The 23,765-nt window shown below is 34.7% G+C and overlaps 1 protein-coding gene across 5 annotated transcripts in view; it reads left to right on the forward strand.

Moving 5' to 3' along the window:
- The window catches only part of LOC128640824 (vitellogenin-A2), a 67,735-nt gene that overhangs the window by 31,122 nt on the left and 12,848 nt on the right, over window positions 1-23,765 (forward strand). The window contains exons 11-19 of one of the 5 annotated variants that reach the window (XR_008399396.1): window positions 6,935-7,265; window positions 7,402-7,480; window positions 7,869-7,980; window positions 8,068-8,169; window positions 8,767-8,799; window positions 14,664-14,786; window positions 21,344-21,409; window positions 21,951-22,004; window positions 23,234-23,652. The exons of 1 other annotated variant lie outside the window; for it this stretch is intronic. The gene's annotated coding sequence lies outside the window, so the exon portion shown is untranslated. 3 more of the 5 variants (XR_008399397.1, XR_008399398.1, XM_053693249.1) reach the window with 3 other exon arrangements.

Here is a 23,765-nt window from a genome sequence, read left to right on the forward strand (position 1 = left end):
TCACGATCAATTGTATCATCACAAATAGGAAATCAGTTTCAAGAATGAACACATATTTAAACAGACATAAAACACCATTTTTAAATTTCATTATTCAGAAAGAGTAGGCAATTTTAAAGAGTTGTCTCTTTTACGTCTATTATATCATTTGATTCATTCTCTTCATGTCCTTTGATTAACAGCATATCTAGATAGGCTCAGTAGATGATGATTGGTGGCTGCACATAGATGTCTTCTGTGATTGCCTCACCCATGTGCATTGCTATTTATTCAACAAAGGATATAGAAACAATGAAGCTATTTAGATTATAAAAGTACATTGGAATGTTATTTAAAATTGTATTCTCTGTCTGAATCATGGAAGATAAATTATGGCTTTAGTGTCCCTTTAAGATCACTATTTAAACATAATATACCATTAGGAATTTCCTATAATTCGAATATATCATTAGAAAATATTCTAGTTGTCGCTTTTTTGGAAGGAACAACAATGCTATACTGCTTTATATAAATGAACATATGTGGGAGAGAATCACAATACATGCATATATGTACATAACACACATCACACAACAACAAAACACACATTAATCTTTTTAATCATCACACAATAATAATGTTGCAAACTAGAACAACAAGAGAATGAAGATTTGCAAACTAGACAGGCATGTAGCTAATATGATGACATCATTCTAAGATTCAACCATACAGAGTATAACATTAGTGCTTTCCTGCCCCTGTCATCAGTTTCTCACTCAATATTACATATACGTAGATGAGAGGTTTGGAAGATCTTCATTATTATTGCGATTTCAATGGTACACGTAAAATATTGAAATCTCGACAATCACTTATATATATATAATATTATATATGTCAGCTGTTACTTTATCGTTTTCCAACAATATATCAGCAACATTGCTCAATCAGATTCTATGCTATGTCTATGCACACATTATACACAAGTATGCACTCTGAATTATGTTAGCGTGGACGTGTGGTTTTTAATATAACATCGCCTTTAATAAGTATTTGTTACGCATATGAACAAACATTATGAAGATGCACTGTATATGTTATATTTTACACTTTAACACTTACACATTACGATTTAATGGGGAAAAACAAAATTTAAAAAAAAAAACAAAAAAAACGCCCACTTTGAAAGCATTCGCACTGTTCAGATACAACCAAGTGTATACAATCGGCAATCATTACGAACACGCTACCATTGGACATTTTGCACTATAAATCACCCAAACACCATGGCCAATATGTCCCTTATGATAGACATTGTATCAAAACGCTTTTGTGTGTTTGCATACCTTGTTATTCCTTGTGTGTTTGCTCTGCTATTTGGCTTGTGCTACTTTGCTTTGCAAATATGGATAACCCCCAGCTAGATTGTGTAGGTGCTGTTGGACAAGTTATGTACAACAGACTCAGGCGTGCCCAGCGCCTCAAAGAGGAGGATGTGGAACGTCTAAGGATTAAGGCTCCTCCTGTTCACAGGGTGAGGCTCACCTTGGATAACATGAGCAATGCCGAGGTTTTTGACAAATATAGGCTCAATAGACAGCAGCTATTGAACCTTTATGATGTACCATATCTGGAGCCACACAGACGTATGCACACTGCAATCCCTGGCATGTCCAAGATGCTTTGCTGTATACATGTCCTGGCGTCCGGAAGCTTTCAATCCGTAGAGGGGCACATATCTGGGTTGTCTTAGGGGACCTTCTCTGTGGTTTTTTAAAGGTTCCTGAATGCCATGACAAGAATTTGTAGGCTTTTCATAGGATTCACACAAAATGAGGATGATTGGAGGCAACTCAAGAGGGAATTCTATGGAATAGCTGAAATGCTGAATGTTTTAGGAGCAATAGATTGCACCCATATTATGAATGTGTTTGCGAATTTCAGGGGGCAAGTAATGATGCCCGTATCCTCAGGCAGTCCTCACTCTGGCAACAGTTTGAGGACAGTTTCCCCACGGGTGGCTCGTTGGTGAGTACTTGTGCACAGCATGGTTCAGAATTTAGACAATTGCCACTGTAATGTTCTCAAACAGTTGTGTTTGTGTAATGTGCAAAATGTGCAGATTTAGGATGGGCTTTAACCATTTATTTGTCTCTTTCAGCAAATGTCTAGTTTTAGCTCAAAACAGATATGTAGCAGGTCATAGCTCAAATGTGCAGATATAGGATGTGCTTTAAACATTTGTTTGTCTCTTTCAGCAAATGTCTAGTTTTAGCTCCAAACAGATATGTAGCAGGTCATAGCTCAAATGTGCAGATATAGGATGCGTTTTAACCATTTCTTTCTTTCTTTCACCAACTGTCTAGTTTTAGCTCCAAACAGATATGTAGCAGGTCATAGCTCAAATGTGCAAATATAAGATGTGCTTTAACCATTTATTTGTCTCTTTCAGCAAATGTCTAGTTTTAGCTCCAAACAGATATGTAGCATGTCATAGCTAAAATGTGGAGATATAGGGGGGTAGTTATCAAGCCGTCAACCTCAAATACGCTGGAATTCTGCAGCGTATTTGTGGCGAGGCTGATTCGCCTTAGTTATCAAAGGCTAGAGACTGGCAAAAGTAGAATTTTGTGACGCAAACTTCGATCCGCCAGACTCAGTCCGACACAGATCGATTCTTACGTCACTCCAGATGTTCCGCACACAATTGGCACATGCGGCACAATCTGACTACTTTTGCTAGTTATCAAAAAACTAGCAGGTACGCTCGGCACTTTTACGGCCCAGTGTACCTGGTTTTCAAACCGCCACCCCTGGAGGCGGCGGATCCCATAGGAATCAATGGGAGTCTGACCATAGCGAAAGTACAAGTTCGCTGCTGACAGACATCCCATTGATTCCTATGGGAGCTGTCTGCACCTAACACCCTAACATGTACCCCAAGTCTAAACACCACTACTCTGTCCCCCCCTACACCGCCGCAACTAAATAAAGTGTTTAACCCCTAAACCACCGCTCCCGGAGCCCACCGCAAGCTACTCTATACATATTAACCCCTAAACCACCGCTCCCGGAGCCCACCACAACTATAATAAATGTCTTAACCCCTAAACCGCCACTCCCTGAACCCGCCGCAACCTATATTAAATTTATTAACCCCTATCCTGCCCCTCCTACACCGTCGCCACCTATATTAAATTTATTAACCCCTATCCTGCCCCCCCTACACCGTAGCCACCTATATTAAATTTATTAACCCCTATCCTGCCCCCCACTACACCGCCGCCACTGTAATAAAATTATCAACCCCTAAACCTAAGTCTAACACTAACCCTAACACCCCCCTAACTTAAATATTAATTAAATAAATCTAAATAATATTTCTCTTATTAACTAAGTTAATCCTATTTAAAACTAAATACTTACCTGTAAAATAAACCCTAATATAGCTACAATATAAATAATAATTATATTGTAGCTATCTTAGGATTTATTTTTATTTTACAGGTAACTTTCAATTTATTTTAACTAGGTACAATAGCTATTAAATAGTTATTAACTATTTAATAGCTTACCTAGCTAAAATAAAGAGAAATGTACCTGTAAACTAAAAACTAATCTAAGTTACAATTACACCTAACACTACACTATACTTTAATAAATTATTCCTATTTAAAACTAAATACTTACCTGTAAAATAAACCCTAAGATAGCTACAATATAATTAATAATTATATTGTAGCTATCTTAGGATTTATTTTTATTTTACAGGTAACTTTGTATTTATTTTAGCTAGTTAGAATAGTTATTAAATAGTTATTAACTATTTAATAACTACCTAGCTAAAAGAAATACAAAATTACCTATTCTAAATTAAAAAAGTTCAAAGCTCTTTTACCTTACCAGCCCTTAAAAGGGCCATTTGTGGGGCTTGCCCCAAAGAAAACTGCTCTTTTGCCTGTAAAAGAAAAATACAACCCCCCCCCAACATTAAAACCCACCACCCACATACCCCTAATCTAACCCAAACCCCCCTTACAAAAACCTAACACTAATCCCCTGAAGATCATCCTACCTTCAGTCGTCTTCACTCAGCCGAGCAGCGATGGAACCGAAGTGGACATCCGGAGCGGAAGAAGTTAATTCTCCAAGCGGCGCTGAAGAAATCTTCCATCCGATGAAGTGATCCTCCAAGCGGCGCTGAAGAAGTCTTCGATCCGGGCGATGTCATCTTCCAAGAGGCGCTGAAGAAGTCTTCTATCCGGGCAATGTCATCTTCCAAGCCGGGTCTTGAATCTTCATCCCGCCGACGCGGAACATCCTTCTTTACCGACGGACTACCGACGAATAAAGGCTCCTTTAAGGGACATCATCCAAGATGGCGTCCCTTCAATTCCGATTGGCTGATAGGATTCTATCAGCCAATCGGAATTAAGGTAGGAAAAATCTGATTGAATCAGCCAATCAGATTCAAGTTCAATCTGATTGGCTGATCCAATCAGCCAATCAGATTGAGCTCATATTCTATTGGCTGTTCCGACCAGCCAATAGAATGCAAGCTCAATCTGATTGGCTGATTGGATCAGCCAATTGGATTGAACTTGAATCTGATTGGCTGATTCAATCAGCCAATCAGATTTTTCCTACCTTAAGGATGTTCCGCGTCGGCGGGATGAAGATTCAAGACCCGGCTTGGAAGATGACATTGCCCGGATAGAAGACTTCTTCAGCGCCTCTTGGAAGATGACATCGCCCGGATCGAAGACTTCTTCAGCGCCGCTTGGAGGATCACTTCATCGGATGGAAGATTTCTTCAGCGCCGCTTGGAGGATTAACTTCTTCCGCTCCGGATGTCCACTTCGGTTCCATCGCTGCTCGGCTGAGTGAAGACGACTCAAGGTAGGATGATCTTCAGGGGATTAGTGTTAGGTTTTTGTAAGGGGGGTTTGGGTTAGATTAGGGGTATGTGGGTGGTAAGTTTTAATGTTGGGGGGGTTGTATTTTTCTTTTACAGGCAAAAGAGCAGTTTTCTTTGGGGCAAGCCCCACAAATGGCCCTTTTAAGGGCTGGTAAGGTAAAAGAGCTTTGAACTTTTTTTAATTTAGAATAGGGTAGGGCATTTTTTTATTTTGGGGGGGGTTTGTTATTTTATTAGGGGGCTTAGATTAGGTGTAAGTAGCTTAAAATTGTTGTAATATTTTTAAAATGTTTGTAACTTATTTTTTTTTATTTTTTGTAACAGCTTTTTTTATTTTTTGTACTTTAGTTAGTTTATGTAATTGTATTTAATTGTAGTTATTTGTAGGTAGTTTATTTAATTTATTTAATGATAGTATAGTGTTAGGTTTAATTGTAACTTAGGTTAGGATTTATTTTACAGGTAATTTTGTATTTCTTTTAGCTAGGTAGTTATTAAATAGTTAATAACTATTTAATAACTATTCTAACTAGCTAAAATAAATACAAAGTTACCTGTAAAATAAAAATAAATCCTAAGATAGCTACAATATAATTATTAATTATATTGTAGCTATCTTAGGGTTTATTTTACAGGTAAGTATTTAGTTTTAAATAGGAATAATTTATTAAAGTATAGTGTAGTGTTAGGTGTAATTGTAACATAGATTAGTTTTTAGTTTACAGCTACATTTCTCTTTATTTTAGCTAGGTAAGCTATTAAATAGTTAATAACTATTTAATAGCTATTGTACCTAGTTAAAATAAATTGAAAGTTACCTGTAAAATAAAAATAAATCCTAAGATAGCTACAATATAATTATTATTTATATTGTAGCTATATTAGGGTTTATTTTACAGGTAAGTATTTAGTTTTAAATAGGATTAACTTAGTTAATAAGAGAAATATTATTTAGATTTATTTAATTAATATTTAAGTTAGGGGGGGTTAGGATTAGTGTTAGACTTAGGTTTAGGGGTTAATAATTTTATTACAGTGGCGGCGGTGTAGTGGGGGGCAGGATAGGGGTTAATAAATTTAATATAGGTGGCGACGGTGTAGGGGGGGCAGGATAGGGGTTGATAAATTTATTATAGGTGACGACGGTGTAGGGGGGGCAGGATAGGGGTTAATAGGTTTAATATAGGTTGCGGCGGGTTCAGGGAGCGGCGGTTTAGGGGTTAAACTATTTATTTAGTTGCGGCGAGGTGCGGGATCAGCAGGATAGGGGTTAATAATTTTATTATAGAGGGCGACTGTATAGGGGGGGCAGGATAGGGGTTACTAGGTATAATGTAGGTGGCAGCGGTGTCCGGGAGCGGTGGTTTAGGGGTTAATACATTTATCAGAGTTGCGGCGGGGTCTAGGAGCGGCGGTTTAGGGGTTAGTAACTTTATTTAGTTGCGGGAGGCTCCGGGGGCGCCGGTATAGGGGGTAGAACAGTGCAGTTTAGTGTGAGTGCTTAGTGACAGGCTAGCAATAAAGCTGGGAAAAAGCTGAAGAGCAGTGAGATCGGATGAGTGATAACTCTCACAGTCCGCTGCTCATCGCCCCGCAGCTTTTTGACAGCTTTATTTGATAACTTAGGCAAAAATTTTCAGGTCCGCGGCGGCGAAGTTAGGCGAACTTAGGCAGGCGTATTGGGCCGCCGAAGGCAGGAAAGTAGACACATTGATAACTACCCCCCAGAGGATGCGCTTTAACCATTTTTTTGTCTCTTTCAGCAAATGTCATAAATGACGTAGACAACAATTTAGCAGTTTGCTGATTTTACAGAGTCTTTCAAAATCACTAGCAGAGCTATTAAAGTTTATTACATAGACATTTTAGCTAGGTTATGTAAACATTTAACCCTCATTTTAATTTCATTGAGTTTATGAGATTTTCATATAAATAAATGCATTGTATCATTTTCTTTTTCTTTCTTTAAATGTCTTTTTTCATTTTATTATTTATCAGATATTTGTAATATTGACATTTCATAATAATTATTTATAGGTGATTCGGGTTACATGAGCCGGAATTGTCTCATTACGCTTCTCCGTAACCCCACCAACGAGGCACAGAAGCGCAACAATCAGGTTCACAGGCAAACTAGGGCTGTAGTGGAAAGGATGTTTGGGCTCCTCAAAATGCACTTTAGATGCTTGGATAGGTCTGGAGGAGCCCTCCAATACAGCCCTAGTAAAGTGGCGAAGATCATTATAGCCTGCAGCGTCCTTCATAACATAGCTCAGTAGGCTGGGAAGCTACAGAACATCTAGGTGCCCCCATTCCAGGATGAGGCGGTCAATGTCAGAGACAACATCATTAACCGCCACTTCAGAATGTAAATACTATAAGTTATATAGTAGCATTGTGAAAATGTGACACATTTAGTACAATGAAAGTAGAATCGTGCAAACATGTTAGGATTGTTCAAGAAATTGCTATAACAAAATCTAATATATATCTTATAATAATAGGTAAATTATACATCATATGTCTCTGGCATTGCCTTCTGTGATGACTTCACCACCTGATTTTTTGAGACAATATCAGATGGTAAGTATACACAATGTATGGACCAAGAATGGGGGGGGGGGAATTTTAGCCACAGATCCATCATATGGCACATAATTAGTTTACATGTAGTATTCATTTTAGACATTATAAGATTTTAGATAGTCTCAAAGGGAAGAATTTGACAGATAGCAGATAAAGGGATACTCTGAAGCACATTGAATTGACAAAGTCATACATCAGAGCTTGAGTATGCACAATGTATTTGACTCAGCTTCACACTTGATTATCATAACATAACACAAAAGAGGCTACATATGCTTAGTAAGTTATTGCTAAGAAACATTTAGGAAATAGTTAGTGTTAGGGGGAGGGATGCAGAACTATGTACCACTTTTAGATATTTGGTTTACATTTTATTTTTTATTAGAGAGATTTACTTCATCTACAGACTGAAAGTGAAGAATACCAATGTGATCATGTCTGTGGCATTGTCTTTCAACTGTGCTGACCTCTACAACATATAAAAACACCTTCACATGGTAAGTGTACACAATGTCTGTAACAAGACTTTGGGATGCAGGATACATCCTATGGGAAACACTTATGTTTAATCTCATTTCTTTTAGATGGTATTTCACAATCTTCTATTTTGAAAGTGATGAATGTGACACAAAATGCAGATAAAATGATATTTGGAATCAAACCGACTTTTAAAGATCATACATCTGGTTAGTTTGCACAATGCATGCTATTGGTAAAAATCATAGGAGGAATAATGGGGCAATTATTGATTAATATATTTAATGTGTCTAACAATTAGTTTTCACCATGTCCTATATTATTAATATTTATTTCACATACATTCACCCTACTTTGTGTTAGATAGGACTTAGATTGTGACCGATCATACAGATAAATGGATACATTTAATCTGAAATCATTTCATAGCAGGTGACATTTACGTATTTTAGTTTTTGAAGGGACAGGAAATATCACATTCAATTATGTCCCTCATACAATTGAATAATTAGGAATATTTGCACAAAATTGGATATTAGACATTCATTTTCCTAAATTTAAATGTTAATATGTACAGTAAGTCAACTCTTGATTAGCCAATTTAATGTGATTAATTTCAAATTATGTATATATAGATATCTGGTCTGAACCTGGCTTTAATATCAGAACAAACACTAAAGATTAGAGCATAGACAGAAGATGACTTTAGAATTATTATAAGCACAGATAAAAAATGAATTAATGTTTTATGAAATAACATACTTGCTTTCTTATTCTAATTATTTATTTTCTTTTTTTTCTTACAGATTTTCAAGTTTGCTGAATTCCCAAAAGAATTTGTAGTTATTGTTATTTTTTTTATTTTGTTTTTAATAAATATCTTTACATAATATATATTTATTTATTTAAAGACATATTTTAAAATTATATATATATATATATATATATATATATATATATATATATATATATATATATATATATATATATATATCCATCCAAGTAAGACACTAACAAACACATCCTTCTAATATTAGAAAGACATGGAAAGAAAAGAATAGTCCCATGACTGGTTGTTAAAGGACCAGTCAACACAGTAGATTTGCATAATCAACAAATGCAAGATAACAAGACAATGCAAGATAACAAGACAATGCAATAGCACTTAGTCTGAACTTCAAAGGAGTAGTAGATTTTTTTTCTGACAATTTTAAAAGTTATGTCTTTTTCCACTCCCCCTGTACCATGTGACAGCCATCAGCCAATCACAAATGCATACACGTACCATGTGACAGCCATCAGCCATTCACAAATGCATACACACTTATTCTTGCACATGCTCAGTAGGACCTAGGGACTCAAAAAGTTTAAATATAAAAATATTGTGCACATTTTTTTAAATGGAAGTAAATTAGAAAGTTGTTTAAAATGTAATGCTCTATGTGAATTATGAAAGTTTAATTTTTATTGAGTGTCCCTTTAAATGATCTATTTTACAAGCACATGCCTGCTATTATATACAATACAGAAAACTTTTTTTTTTTTAAATTACTTTAAAATATCAACACAGCTCCAGCAGATAATGAGTGTTAAAGTCTTGTATTTTAACAAAGTGAAGGTGGAGTTAAATACAGCCATATAAGGATTTTTAGTTGTGTGATTTAGAGAAGTACAAATAAGAAAATGTTAATTAAGGGCTAATTGTGAGGTTATGCAGTATAATTTAGAATTTTAAATAATATATGTACATATTATTATATGTTTTCTACATAACTTTTGTTATGTCACTTTTAAGAAATGTGTAGGGTGAACTTTCTAGATTAAAGTGACAGTCTAGCATAATTTTCTATTCCCATTCTAATATCTATCATTCACATTTTTTTTAATTTAAATATATTCTTAAAATAAATATAGCTTGGTTATTATGTCAGCGTTAGTTGCAAGATAACATAGGTAGATTAAATTATCTTTAAATGAAATATGATAGCTAAGTTTATTTTCACATTTAGACAGAGCTAGTTATTGTATGCCATATTGATGAGTGTTAACTCTAGTGGAGTCATTTGAAGGTACAGTTAATTCATATTTTTTTCTACTTCAATTTGTTCACAATTATCCACTTTACTTGCTGGAGTGTATAAAATTGTTTACAAATATTTCCATTACCCTTATTTTGCATTTTTAAATAGTTGATTTAAACTGTGGTATCTCCACATATTCATAAGGTTTTTGGCCTTAAGGCCAAGCTGTGTAAATACAGCCATCATAATAAATTACACTCCCAGTGGGGTATACAAGAGATAAGGTAATATAATGTTAAATTTAAAGTATTGGTGATTGGTTTACAGACAAATATAAGATTAAAAAAGCATGTATATGTACACAATGTGATAAATTTATGAGATCAGATTATATCTGCAAGCTCCAAACATTTTATTTGGTTGTGGCTTCAAAACCGTAAAAAATGAATTTCATACATTTTATACTCATCAGCTGATAAAAAAAATAATTTGAAATACATTAAGGGACCAAAATATTATAGTATAGTATACTGTTTCTTTAAGAGTCTGTACTGATTAATTAAAAAGCTCCATCAAAGGACGGAGATAAGTGGCCAGTTTACATCGGCTTACATACAAGGTCCTAACACAGGTCAAATATATTCATATAACAGGGTCCAGTATTCCAAAATGTGGAATGGGTATTAAAGTAAATATCTATTTGTTGTAGACTGTCCCTTTAAATGTATATACATTTTGACGGTGTCTAGACTTATCTATTTAAAGTTATTATTATATTTAGACATGACTGCATCTAAATCTTATTATCTTAAAACATAACCATTGCATATTTACTATTAGACTAGTGTGTATTACATGCATTTATCAATGATAAGAACAATATTCTAAAAGTAAATATGTTAACTATTTGGTTGTTGTTGTTAATAGCTTGTGATGGCAATTTCATTTGTAGTAATATGAAGAACAAACAAGGTGGTCTCCTTGCAAAAAATTCCTTATTTTATTGTGTACAAAAGGAACAGGAACAAACAAAGTCACGACGTTTCGGGGCCATGCCCTTTAATCATGTGATTAAGGGGCACGGCCCCGAAACATTGTGACTTTGTTTGTTCCTGTTCCTTTTGTACACAATAAAATAAGGAATTTTTTGCAAGGAGACCACCTTGTTTGTTCTTCATATTATTGCTAGCAAGTTGGCAGTTACTTGCGCCGGTCTCCTGCTTCCTGGGTTCCTGTGCTGGATACTACTGTGTTTTGTATATTTCATTTGTAGTGAAAGGGACATGCAACCCAAAGTTAATCTTCCATGATTCCAACAGAGCAAATGTTATTTTAAAATAAAATTTTCCCTCGATAATCACATTTAGTTCATTCTCTTGGTATCCTAAGTTCAAAAAACGATCTACATCAGCTTATGAGCAGCAAAGCATTACTGGGAGCTTTCTGTCGATTTGTGGGTGGCCAACAATGCATAGTTGCAAAGGTTAGCCAGATGTCTTCAGATACTTCACAGTATTGCATATCTGCTCATTAAAATTAAATACACCATGGTAATGAAATGTTTAAATGAAGTTTATGTGAATATGTAATAGAAATACATGCTCTATTTGAGATCTGGTCAATAATTATAACATTTATTTTTAAAAATGTCCCTTTAATTTATCAAAGTAACGTCTATTTTAAATATTTCACCATTATTGAAATAGAGCGTGGTAAGCGTATCTTTCAGTACGAGATTCGCATTTATGAAAATTCAAATAGAATTTCACACACTGTTACTTAGCACACAATCAATGTGCATTATTGGGATTGTAAATTAATTAAATTGGGATTGTAAATTAATTAAAAAATAATATAATACTTGAAAATGAATCACAATATTTATTTAAGAAACAAGGAATACATACAATATTAACATTCTGGATTCAACAATATCATCATCATATTTATTTCAAAATTGAACAATGTTACATATCTATTGATCAATATTAAACTTTCAAATGTTTAATAAACATTTAATAATGTGACTGGATTATATTTATTATCATGAAATTAAATCAAATATATTTCAACTTTCAACCAAATAGCTTAATATTTTACGGATTATGTACATTATATATGCGTCACATATGCATTACATTCCCATAAATTCTAAATAAAAGTCTACATGCCAAATGTAGTGATAGCACCCCTAGAAGGTATGTGTATGGAAGTTACAAAGATATGAATACATCAACCATTAAGTAACAGCCAATCATAGTTCATCACACAAACATGACTTGACTCACAGACATGATATCAAAATTACATTATTTTATCAGATGTACAGATACCATGTCCCATGGTGTATCTCAGGTTTACTTCCCCATATAAAAGTCCATTACATGTAGCCATTTTTGTGAGTTCTCTAAAGCCTGTTGGGCAATATGTCTACTCCCAGGTTCACTAGAGAGGAAAGTGCTGCACTGGTGTATACGGTCGAGGAGTTTTATCCGCAGCTCTATGGGGCTTGGAGGAGGTCAACGACTGGGCCTGTAAAAAGAGCAATCACAGTTAATGTGGTGGCAGACATCCAGAGGACACCGGGGCAAATGTGCAAGAGATTCGGGGATATGAGGTTGCACTGCAGAATAAAATCTTCCTCATGAGGGAGTGGACTTGTGCCCGTCGGAGAGGTGAGGATCCCACCCACACGGAAACTTGTCCTCAAACCTCATTAGGAGACTTTATGCATGCTCCTCAATCTCTGTTTCCCCCACACATTTGCAGCCCCCGTGTCCTTGCCCCCCTCCCAGCCCCCAGCTGATGGCCCTCGAACTCCTGACCCGAAGGCCAGTCCACCTCCAATCGGTGACCTGGGAGAAAATGGGACAGAGGGTGAACCAGGTAAAGATCAGACCTCATATAATATTTTAATATTGAGTATATATTTAAGCAATGTGTATACAGTCATATTTTCAACATATATAGAATTCACAACAGAAGTTAATTCGGATGGTATACATTTGAATTTAGATTCATCAAACATCATATAGGAATAATGATCTTTATTGCGAAATCATGATTATGCTTCACAGAGATATAACGGAAGTGCGCCTCCGTGAACTCCCAATCCTACGCCATTTTATCCATTAAATATCGATTCATACATAACGTTGAAATATTAATTTGCATGATTAAACTTTTACAATCATTACAGGTGAAACTCGAAAAATTAGAATATTGTGCAAAAGTTAATTTATTTCACTAATGCAACTTAAAAGGTGAAACTAATATATGAGGTAGACTCATTACATGCAAAGCAAGATAGTTCAACTCATGATTTGTCATAATTGTGATGATTATGGCTTACATGTATATTCGAATATCGTAATACACAAAATGGTTAATTTTTTTTTTTAAAGTTAGAAAACATAATCCACACACTACTAGATCCCAATAAAATCATAATCACGGATGCGCAAAAACACTTTTAATTATTACGCAATGCTCATTGATAAAATAAATGCTCTGAGATGTAAACATGATTTTGCTGTTGCAGTGGCATTACTTTAGACATGTTGTTCAAATGTATACAATAATTTTGATAAATGTTACAAATACAGTATCATGAGTTCCAAGATTTAAAGAGAAAGGATCTATACTATCGAAAAATAAATCGAAAAATAATCACAGATAAATGTCTAACAATTTATATCAATGCAAGAATACATAAAATGACTCAAAGGGACAGTCACCTAACAAATATTAATATTTAATAACATACATGATCACTTTATTTCTAAATACTGTTTTATTTATAAAATCTATTTTTTTTGTAAATATTTATGAAATTTGTGATTAGATTGTATCTAAGCCATTGCAGACTGACCCCTTAATTATTTCTTTTGTACAGGCTTGCATTTAGACAATCAGTGCCCTCTCCCTTGTGAATACATGGGCATGGTCACAATGTCATCTGAATGGCACACCTTAACTTATGCCCCCTAGCTGTTAAAAAGTGCAATTGAAAGAATATATCCATTTCAAGGATATTGATAATAGCATATGATCAGCATTTGTTTTATCTGTCAACAAAATATAACAAGAGATCAAACACAAATTTATGTTACAAGTGAACTTCCAATTAATGAACGTTGGATTCTGAATAAACTGTCCCTTTAACATAAGAGGCACACTTCAAATTATAATAAAATAACATGCGAGACAACCTAGGATTAGGTTACAATTCCTGATAGCAACATAAATACACAAGTGTTTTTAAGCTTATTCCATTGGAGGTAAAATATAGAAATCAAAATAATAATTGGAATAAAAATATAGTATTCTTTGATTCACTGTCAATTGAACACATGGGGTCATTCATTCTACCTTCTAGTTAGATAGGGCCTTGATAAATGGATCAAACAGAAATTAAAATAATTTTATTAAATCGTAAATATCAATCATTCATAAACATGTATACCATTTTTATAATAGTTGTGATTAAGTTATCACTTAATGGCAAATACAAACTAGGAAATCATCTATGCTCATTTATACATATTTTTGACAAAAACTGAACTCGCATGCATAATTAAGAATGTATTTTACCTTGTCGTAATATTTAAACATGTATGATTGTTCGTGTCAAGGTTATGATTTTTACTAATGATATCCAATCTTTATTGAATATTTTACAGATATTGATGATGGTGCTGGATCCTCAACCTCGGGGTTGTCACAGCCTGGAATGTCTAATTATACTTCACTCTTACTCTTCACATTCACATTGATCTATATGAACATGGATCCTCTAATTAAATGTAAAGTGTATTTGAAATGAAAAATCATGATTCTTATATAGAATTACATTCTATTCAAAATCAGAATGTATTTGTATTCTAAGATATTCTTTATAATCATGATCTTTATAATCTTGATATCTTTATTTGAATGTAATCTTAGGGGTTTTGCCATTTTGTATTCAGCACCTCGGTAGTGCTTAACAGTTGTTGGCTACATTTAGACTACAATCACAAATAGGTACACAGGTGCTGAATATAAAAAGGCACATCTCATATGCTTACATTTTTTAGTCTTCTAATTAAGATAAAATAGAATTAAATTTTCATGATAATAGGAGGAAATTGCCTGCTCTATCCGAAACATTACATTAACATATGGAAAAGACTATTCCTTTAGAGGGACAGTCTCAAATATTGATATTGTATTTATATCAAGATACAATATATCTTTCTTACCCATTTTACTGTTTTGATAAAACAATATTGTGATTTAAATAACATCTTTCCCTCTAGGATTACATTTATATACAGTATAAGCTTATACTAAAAGCACCATGATGCCATATTTTTAAATATATACAACCTACGCTAACCTTTCCTAATACCAGTTCCTCTCCTCCACTGCAATCCCCTGAACCCTCTTAGCATGTAAGCCTAATAGTCCAGCTGTTTGTAGATCACCTTCTTAAGAGCTGACTACAACAGTGCAACTATTGGCAGGGCCCTCTACCCTATAATTGTTTTGTTGTACTCCCCCTTTGTTAATAGAGCTGCGGAATCTGTTGGCGCTCTACAAATAACCGATAATAATAATAATAATAATAAAAAATATATCTTATGTCTTGCATTGTGATCAATATGTGTTGTGTCAACAACAACATTACTGTTCATTGCACAAAGTTATCTATATGTCCCACATGTATTATCCTATAGTTTTCACCAGTTGTTATTCAAAGTGTTAATTGTCTGTCTGGATTGATTTAGAAACAGGGAGCAATCGATATTTTGAATTGTTCCATAGATGATTATGATAAGAATCTGATGTCTAACATAGTAACTTAGTATATGAGGTTGAAAAAAAACCTAAGTCCATCGAGTTCAACCTATACAAATCTAAAATACTTACAAAAAGCTCCAGTTAAACTTAAATAATCCCACTAAAAAGATGACCCAATGGATACTAGCAATCATATACATTAATTTTGTTTCTAGACAGAAATGTATCCAAACAATTTTTAAATGTATCTAGGGTATTGGCATTCACTACCTCCTTTGGTAATGAGTTCCACAATTTTATTGCTCTTACAGTAAAAAAACGTTTCCGTTGCAGGAGATAAAATATCCTTTCCTCTAGGCTTAAATTGTGACCTCTTGTCACAAACAATTTTCTTGGAATAAACAGATCTTCTGCCATCTCTGTATATGGGCCTTAAATATATTTATATAAAGTAATCATGTCACCTCTCAAGCGCATTTTTTCTAAAGAAAACAGTCCCAGTTTGGCTAGCCTCTCCTCATTGCTTAAATTCTCCATTCCCCTTATTAGCTTTGTGGCCCTTCTCTGAACTTTTTCTACTTATGCAATATCTTTTTTTGCGATCGGTCCCCAGAACTGCACTCCATACTCAAGGTGAGGCCTTACCAAGGATTTATATAGTGACAGAATTATGCTTTCCATCCTTGAATCAATGCCTCTTTTAATACATGCTAGTATCTTATTAGGCTTTGTAGCCGCTGCCCTGCATTGTGCACCCATCTTTATCTATTGCTACTCCCAAATCACTTTCCTCCTCTGTTTGGCTAAGACTTGTCCCATTTAAATAATACGTTGCCTGCTTATTTTTACTTCCAAAATGTAGAACCTTACATTTTCCAGTATTAAATCTCATTTTCCATTTACCTGCCCATACTTCTAATTTTTGCAGATCCCTTTGTAATTAAAATTCATCCTGTTCTGACCTAATGACCTTTCTTAATTTAGTATCATCTGCAAAAATAGAGATTTCACTATTTAATCCTTGCTCCAAGTCATTTATATTTTTTTTTTAAAAGAACAAAGCCCAGTACTGATCCCTGGGGGACTCCACTGATTACCTTTTTCCAATCTGAGTATGATCCATTCACTACTACTCATTGCTCCCTATCTTTTATCCAGTTATTTATCCATGAGCTAACATTCACCTAGATTACGAGGTTTTTTTGCGCTATAGAGCAAAGTGTTATATATAGTGTTATTTCACCCTCCATAGCATTGCCATTACATTTTTTTGGAAAAGCCACCTTGTGCATGCAATATGGTTGCGATGGGCTCCATATCGCACAAAATACAAGCTCTGCTTTGACATGCTCGTGCACGCTTTCCCTATAGACATCAATGGGGAGAAGGTGCTAGAAAAAAACCTAAATGAAAATCTCTGTAACGCAACCCCATTTATGTCTATGGGGAAATAAAAGTTGTTTAAACCTAACACCCTAACATAAACCCCACGTCTAAACACCCCTAATCTGCTACCCCATGACATCGCCGCACCTACATAAACATATTAACCCCTAATCTCCTGCTCCTGATATCGATACCACTATAATAAAGTTATTAACCCCTATTCTCCCTCACCTCAACATCGCCCATACTACAATAAAGATATTAACCCCTATTCCACTGCTCCCCGACATCACTAAAAGTTATTAACCCCTAAACCTCTGACCTCAAACATCACTGCTACTAAATAAACCTATCAAACCCTAAACTGTCAGCCCCCCACATCACCAAAAACTAAATTAAACTATTAACCCCTAAACCTAACAACCCCCTAACTTTAAATTAAAATTACAAGATCCCTATCTTAAAATAAATAAAAACTTACCTGTGAAATTAAAAAAACCTACGTTTAAACTATTAATTAAACCAACATTACTATTATACTAAAATTAAAATAACTATCAATTAAATAAATTAAATTAAAAACCTAACACTACTAAAAAAATGTAAATCTACAGTTACAAAAAATTAAAAATACTAAATAACAAAAAATAAAAAAAATACTAAATTACGTAAAATAACAAACGAAATTATCTAAAATAAAAACAATTACACCTAATCTAATAGCCCTATCAAAATAAAAAAGACCCCAAAATAAAAAAAAAACCTAGCCTACAATAAACTACCAATAGCCCTTAAAAGGGCCTTTTGTAGGGCATTGCCCTAAAAGAAATCAGCTATTTTTCTGAAAAAAATACAAAGACTAACTCTACAGTAAAACCCACCACCCAACTAACCCCCAAAATAAAAAACCTAACTAAAAAAAAACCTAAGCTACCCATTGCCCTGAAAAGGGCATTTGTATGGGAATAGCCCTTAAAAGGGCATTCAGCTCTTTGTCTTGCCATGAAAATGGCATTTAGCTCTTTTAAGAAAAGCCCAAACCCTAATCTAAAAAAAAAAACACCCAAAAAAAAGTTTAAAAAAACCTAACACTAACCTCTGAAGATCCACACAGTTTCTAAAGTCTGGACATCCAGGCGGCGAAGTCTTCATCCAGGCGGCGAAGACTTCATCCAGATGGCAAAGTTTTCATCCATCCTGGCGGTGAAGTCTTCATCCATCCAGGCGGCGAGGTCTTCATCCATCCAGACGGCGTCTATTGGATATTCAAATCAGCCAATAGAATAATAGTATCTCTCATCCTTTTGGCTGATTTGAACAGCCAATAGGATTTCAGTAGCTCTCATCCTATTGGCTTATTTGAATTTAAAAAATCAAATCAGCCATTAGGAATGCAAGGAATGCCATTTTGAAAAGGCTCCCTTGCATTGAAGATTCAGTATACGGCGGCGACAAAAAGGATGCTCCATGCCGGATGTCTTCAGGATGGAACCGCTCCTCTCCGCCGGGATGAAGATAGAAGACGCTGCCTGGATATAGATAGAAGACGCCGCCTGGATGGATGTAAGTGAATCTTCGGGGGATAGTGTTAGGTTTTTTTAAACTTTTTTGGGGTGGGTTTTTTCTTAAAAGAGCTAAATGCCCTTTTCAGGGAAAGAAAAAGAGCTGAATGCTCTTTTAAGGGCAATGTCCATACAAATACCCTTTTCAGGGCAATGGGTAGCTTAGGTTTTTTTAGAGTTAGGTTTTTTATTTTGAGGGGTTGTTTGGGTGGTGGGTTTTACTGTCTTTGTATTTTTTTCAGGAAAAGAGTTGATTTCTATAGGGCAATGCCCTACAAAAAGCCCTTTTAAGGGCTATTGGTAGTTTATTGTAGGCTAGGGTTCGTTTTTTTAGGGGGTCTTTTTATTTTGATAGGGCTATTAGATTAGATGTAATTGTTTTTATTTTGGATAATTTTGTTTGTTATTTTTCATAATTTAGTATTTTTTTATTTTTTGTAATTTAGTATTTTTTATTTTTTGTAACTGTAGATTTAAGATTTCCATTTTTTTAGTAGTGTTAGGTTTTTTTAATGAGTAATTTAATTTATTTAATTGATAGTTATTTTAATTTTAGTATAATAGTAATGTTAGTTTAATTTATAGTTTAAACTTAGGTTTTTTTAATTTCACAGGTAAGTTTTTATTTATTTTAAGATAGGGATCTTGTAATTTTAATTTAAAGTTAGGGGTTTGTTAGGTTTAGTGGTTAATAGTTTAAAGGTACACCGAACCCAAAAAATGTTATTTGTGATTCAGATAGAGCAACCAATTTTAAGCAACCTTCTAATTTACTCCTATTATCAAAAGTTCTTCGTTCTCTTGGTATCTTTATTTGAATGCAATAATGTAAGTTTAGATGCCGGCCCATTTTTGGTGAACAAGCTGGGTTGTTCTTGCTGATTGGTGGATAAATTCATCCACCAATAAAAAAGTGCTGTCCACAGTTCTGAACCAAAAAAAAAAGCTTAGATGCCTTCTTTTTCAAATAAAGATAGCAAGACAATGAAGAAAAATTGATAATAGGAGTAAATTAGAAAGTTGCTTAAAATTGCATGCACTATCTGAATCACAAAAGAAAAAATTTGGGTTCAGTGTCTCTTTAATTTAGTTTTTGGCGATGTGGGGGGCTGTCGGTTTAGGGGTTAATAGGTTTATTTAGTGGCAGTGATGTGGGAGGCCAGAGGTTAAGGGGTTAATAACTTTATTTAGTGGCGGCGATGGAGGGGAGCAGCAGAATAGGGGTTAATACATTTTATTAGTGGTGGCGATGTCGGGTGAGGCAGATTAAGGGGTTAATAACTTTGATATAGTGATTGCAATGCGGGAGGGCAGCGGTTTAGGGGTTAATAGGTAGTTTATGGGTGTTAGTGCACTTTGTAACATTTTAGTTATGAGTTTTCTGTAACAGTTTTGTTGCGCTAGACTCATAACTACTGGTCTCAGATGGCGGAACGGATTGTGTCAGTATAGGCTGTAATGCAAGCATTTTAGCCTCACCGCAAAACTTGTAATGGCAGCGCTGTGGAAATCTCACACAAAAACGTCATTTTTTTAGTGCGGGACTGATGTTGCATTACAGATAAGACTCATATTGGCTCCGTTACTGTTTTAACGCTGAAATGGCCATTTTTCAGCGTTAACACACAAATGCAAAACTTGTAATCTAGGTGATTTTCAGCTATTCCCAGTCCCTTCATTTTGTGCATTAATCTCTCATGTGGCGCTGTATCAAATGCCTTTGCAAAATCTAAGTATATCACGTCAACTGATTCTCCTTTATCTATATTTTTTCTTACTTCCTCATAGAATCTAATTAGATTAGTTTGACATAATCTATTTCTCATAAAACCATGCTGATTTGAACTCATAATCTTGTTTACACGAATGTGCTCATCAATAAAATCCCTTATAATCCCTTCAAATATCTTCCCCACTATAGATGTCAGACTAACTGGTCTATAGCTTACTGGATCATCCCTGCTTCCTGTCAGGGTTTTTACCCTGTTTTGTTTGCCATGTTCTGCTGGCAGCTATTTTTCTCACCTCTCTTGCTGACTATGGTGCATTGTGAGGGATGCTGCTCATTTCCTGCACTTCCTTTTATGGCCAGACTGGTGTGCATCATCCGTGTGAGACAGGATGCAGTCTCAGAATTGTGATGTCATCACTTATTATTTAAAGGGCCTCTGTTCATTTGCTTTGCTTTTGCGTTGTCTCAGACCTGTTTGAGTGAAGTTCCTGTGTATTACCTGACTGCATGACGTCCTTCCTGGTTCCTGATCCCTGGCTTGTTCCTGACTCTGCTGTTTTCCTTGTTTCTGGCTTTGGCTCCTGACTAGGCTCGTCTGACTACCAGCTCTGGTTTTGACTCCTGGCTTGTTATTTGACTCGTAGACTTTTTATTATTTTTTGCTATTAATAAAGGTAGTGGTCTAGTCTTCACATTTTGGTAGATATTATTTAGACTTGTTTACTTTGTCTTAGTGAAATGGACAGGCTACACATAAAGCATGTTAAAAACCCTTTACTGATCATACATCATGAAATTAAATCAATAATTTTCAACATGATTTTATTCATGAAAAATAGGTATTTTTAAATAATACGTACAAATTGTGTGACATAATTCATATTTATATCATTAATAGTTGAAGTTACTTTGACAAGCCCTGAGGGATCCGGCACTAGTCCAGCCCTGCATGAGCAGGATGATGGTAAGTCCATTTACTCATTCATACATCAGTAAATGTATATTACCCAAAGATTTGATGATCATGATTATGATGGAGCATTCAATTTGAATAAACCTTATAATGTACTCCTCTAATTATAAATATTTATTTTATTTGTTTAATAGTAGAATCTCAAAGCTTATTAGTCTACACTTTTGTGCTTCAGAACATGGATAGCACATGTTGATTTGAGTATAAATATAGAGAACAATCAGCAAGCGATACACACATGATAAGCATTAAATGTTCCATGTACTATGCTTTGGTTCATGATTTACAAAATACAGATAATTACATAGAAATATTAATCCTCGAAAATTATATATTTAATTAAAATTGCATGCTCCATCTAAATACTGAAATTCATTAATTTTGTTCATTATCTCTTTAATGCAACACTGATGTGTGTACTTGAGCACAAGTAACACATGTTTCATTGTAGATTTTAACACGTTTTAATGGTAGATTTTAACACGTTTCAATTTTAGATTTTAACATTTCCACAACATATTATGTTTTACAGATCTGAATGTTACATGTGTGGCGGAGGAGAAAGTGGTTCCCTTGGAGGCTGATGGTACGTCAAATATATATGCCAACCTTTATATAACGTGTATTGTTTATAAATATTAGTTTTGACTCAAAATAAAGTCTACACCTTGGTCCTGTTAAAAAATATTATCACATTCATTTTTAAAAACACTAATGCCCCCCTTTCTATATCATGCAGCATGAACATAGAAATTCAGAATACAATAATCATCTTAGAATTGTACAGACTATTCATCTGAGTGCCTAGATGCAGACCAGTTTGTTATGTCATCATTGTTCTCAGCTTATTAGCTATTTCTAAGTATACATAAATCATAATCATGTTGAAAATTATTGATTTCATTTCATGATGTATGATCAGTAAAGGGTTTTTAACATGATTTATGTGTAGACTGTCCATTTCACTAAGACAAACATTAATATTTCTATAACCTAGAAGTCTGAATGTGTCTATTAAGATTGGGATGACATACATTTAATCTGAATGTAAAAGATATATTCAAAATAAATACTATGGAAATGTAATGACAGATAGCATTCTAGTGTTAATAGTTAATAGGAAAGGTACTGTCTACTGTGTAAATGTTTTGAATAGTAATTGATTGAACCATCAAGCTTAAAATAATTATATTTAACATTACCAAGGCAATCATCTTAATCTATTTAGTCATCAGTGATTACCTTGTTTCAAAGCCTATGTGGAGTGGCCATTAATATTTGCTCATATGACACACTCCCATATTATCCAATTAGTGGACTCTCATAAATCAATCCACAGGCATGTGTCTAAAAGTACTCTATGTTGGTCGCATTTAATAATGCACTCGAGATGTGATCCAATGATGACCAGTACATCACATAAGAGATGGACCTCTATGTCTTTTCTATATCAAATGCATACATGTGTACTGATATTTTTTTATCAAAAAGAGAAATGTAATATTGTAAAATCATAAAGATTAGCACATAATGATGACTTTGCAACATTTGCTTTTTAATCTATTTTTTAAATGTTCAAGAGAAAGTTCCATTGAGCAAACATTATAGTTTCAAGGATTAATTCAATAATAGTTAAAATTAGACTTGATTCAAATCAATTGATACCTTTAAACATAGTCATTATTGTGACTTTGTCTAATTTGTGAGCAAAATAAATAATTACATATTTCAAATGATTATAAATATTAATTTGAAATGTAAATAATATATTTTCAGATAATATATGTATTGAAACAATTGTATTATATATTTCAGATAGACCGTCCACTTCTGGGCATCACCCTGTCAACCCTTCTTTACCTCCCCCCCCCCTGCCCCCCCTTGCCGCTCTTCCCGTCATTCCCGTCCTCTCCCTTCCCAAACTGCCCCGCCACTCTACCCATCTTTCCCATCCTGCTCCTGCCCCACCTGCTCAGGCCCCAACTTCACAGGCCCCACCTGTGCAGGCCTCAACTGCTCAGACCCACATTTTCCACCTGTGCAGGCCCCAACTGCACAGGCCCCACCTTCCCCACCTGTGCAGGCCCCACCTGAGCATGCCCCACCTTCCTCACCTGTGCAGGACCCACCTGAGCATGCCCCACCATTCCACACCCATCCTCCCCACCAACCCGTTTTCCCTGATCCTCACCTTCCTCTGCCTGGGTATCTTGTTCTCCTTCCCAGCCACAGATGTAAGTATCATTACAAATCAACATTAGACTATACATTCTTAAAGGGACCTTATACTGATCTAATTATCCCTAAATTTAGTTATGTTACAAACATTTATTTCTAAAACATTTAT

Source organism: Bombina bombina, chromosome 10, assembly GCF_027579735.1.
Source record: "Bombina bombina isolate aBomBom1 chromosome 10, aBomBom1.pri, whole genome shotgun sequence".
NCBI classification, from domain to species: Eukaryota; Metazoa; Chordata; class Amphibia; order Anura; family Bombinatoridae; genus Bombina; species Bombina bombina.